The 2762-nt window shown below is 38.1% G+C and overlaps 1 pseudogene; it reads right to left on the bottom strand.

The window, feature by feature from the left end:
• Positions 1–1321: 1321 nt before the first annotated feature.
• Positions 1322–2762, bottom strand: part of LOC104984157 — a 2300-nt pseudogene continuing 859 nt past the window's right edge.

The raw sequence follows: 2762 nt of genomic DNA on the forward strand, positions 1-2762 counted from the left end.
TTGATAGAGGTTTCATTGAATCTGTAGAATGCTTTGGGTAGTATGGATATTTTAACAATTGAATTTTTTTGGTCTGTAAGAGCAAAATATCTTCCCATTAATTTTTGTCTTCAATTTCTATAATCAATGTCTTACAGGTTTCAATATACAAGTCTATACTTCTTTGCTTAAAGTTATTCTTAGGTATTTTCTTTCTGATGTGATGGAAAAATAATTGTTTTCTTAATATCTCTTCCAGATAGTTCATTATTGGAATGCAGATTAATTTTGTATCCTGCAACTTTGCTGAATTTGTGTATTAGTTAAAACATAGACTAACATCTTGGGGGCATGTCTCCCACTGCTAAGCCAAATGATCTGATTTTCTTTTCACTTTCTCTTTTTGTGTACTCAAAAAGTGTATATTTTAACTGTGGTAGGAAGTCTCTGTGCTGTTTATTTTTGGATGAATAATTTCTAGTGCTTAAACAAGTTTAAAGTTTTTTCTCTGGCATTTTATTGGCATTTTATGGCCTATTAAAAGTACATCTGTCAAAGTTATGGGTAACAGGAGTTATCTTATTCCTTCTATGAATTGATTGGACTAGTAAAAGCTACCATTCAATTTTTGAATTTTTTAAAAAAAATACTAAATAATTCTTACATGGAACAGTATACAAAATTATGTGCAGACACATTTTTCCCTGGCAATGATGGTAAACAGATATTTAATTTTGCTATATTTTCAATAGCTCTCTCCAAATGTTACAGACAAAACTAAAGAGTAACTCCTAGTACTATTCCTATTTTTAAAGTAATAACTACTATTGGGAAGATTCCATGTATGTCTTTTCAATTTTACTGTTATAGCTATGTATCACAAAACAATATATTATATTGTGATTATATTCTGAAATTTCTCATAAATAGTATCATGCAGCATATATAATTCTGATGCTTTTTATACTCAGTATTTTATTTTTTTTATTTTTTATTTTTTTTTTTACTTTCTGAGTATTTATATGGTCTATCACAACAGATTGGTTTTTGAGGCTTATGGTGAATTACAGAGCCAGTACCTCTCATCAAAGAATTTGTATTCTGCTGGGAAGCCAGGCATATAGATGGAATGAAGCAAAATATACAAATATGATAATTACTACAATTGCCTTGAGGGGACACAGAGCTAATGAGTTGATGCTGAGTTGCACAGAGACTGGCGCCCCAGAAACATGTCATCAAGCTTTTTGTGGATGAGAAAGCCTCCATCTGTTGCAGAGGCCTGATGTTCCCTTAGCTTGACTGGGGATCTTATGTGCAACCTCTTGGATCCACAGGTTTATTAGAAGAGCTTGTTCACCTGCTCCCTAAACACCTGCTTCACCTGTTTGTTCCTGAGGGTGTAGATGAAGAGATTGAGCACTGGGGTCACCACAGTGTTGAGCAAGGCCACCACCTTGTTCCTGTCCTCCCCCTGGCTGCCCTTGCCCGACCGGACATACATAAAGATGCAGCTGCCATAGACGAGAGAGACAGCAGTGATGTGGGAGGAACAGGTTGAGAAGGCTTTCTGCCTCTTCTTGGCTGCGGGGAGGCGCAGGATGGTGTGGAGGATGTGGCCATAGCAGGTAGCCATCACGGACAGAGTGCCCAGGAGGCTGACATTGGCCAGGATGAAACTTAGAATTTCCGTCAGACTTGTGTCTGCACAATGAGTTCCAGGAGTGGAAAGTTGTCACAGAAGAAATGATCAATAATATTGGGACCACAGAGTGGCTGCTGAATTGTGAGGAAACCTGGAATGATGTTGAGAAGGAACCCTGTGATCCATAAAGAAAGAACTAGCTGGACACAGACCCTTTTGCTCATGATGGTGACATAACACAAGGGGTTACATATGGCCACATACCTGTCAAAGGACATCACGGCCAGTAGGAAGAACTCTGTGGTGCCCAGGAAGAAATAGAGGAAACACTGTAGGAAAAGAGGCCAGAGGAGCCATGGGGAACCACACCACTGTTGACCGAGTTCATTCTGCTGGGGCTCTCAGAGGCCTGTGAGCTGCAGATGCTCCTCTTCCTGGGGCTCCTCCTGACCTACCTGCTCACTCTACTGGGGAACCTCCTCATCGTGGTCCTCACCCTCATGGACAGGCGCCTCCACAGGCCCATGTACTACTTCCTCCGCAACTTTGCTGTCCTAGAGATCTGGTTCACCTCAGTCATCTTCCCCAAGATGCTGACCAACATCCTGACTGGAAACAGGACCATCTCCCTGGAAGGCTGTTTCCTACAGCATTTTATTTTTGTAAGATTTATCTAAGAAAATAATATAGAGAACTGTTTCTTTTCTTGTAATGGTTCATGTATTTCAACTTCATATGTAATTCATTATTTGTTCATTCTGCTTACAGGATTGGTGTGACTATCCTTGTAAATACCTCCTTGTTCAAATGTTGGAATTACTTGAATGTAGATAACAGGAATTGGAATTGCTTGACTTTTAAATATATACATTTTCTTCTTTATTAAATAGTTCAGGCAATTTTTCTCTGAAGTTGTTAAATAAATGTTCTTTATGTGGTTGCTTTTCTCCGTCTGGAGAAATTTAATAGTCTTCTCCCTGTATTTAGGTCAAAACTTAATGCTATCATATTTTCACATTTCTGGTTATCTGACAGAAATGAGATAGTAATTTGCTTTAATTTAATTTCTTCTGATTACTGCAGAAGTTGATGTTTTATATGTTCACATGTCTATTTCCTCTTCTTTAAATTGCCTTTA

Source organism: Bison bison, unplaced genomic scaffold (assembly GCF_000754665.1).
Source record: "Bison bison bison isolate TAMUID 2011002044 unplaced genomic scaffold, Bison_UMD1.0 scf7180017863897, whole genome shotgun sequence".
Lineage (NCBI taxonomy): Eukaryota > Metazoa > Chordata > Mammalia > Artiodactyla > Bovidae > Bison > Bison bison.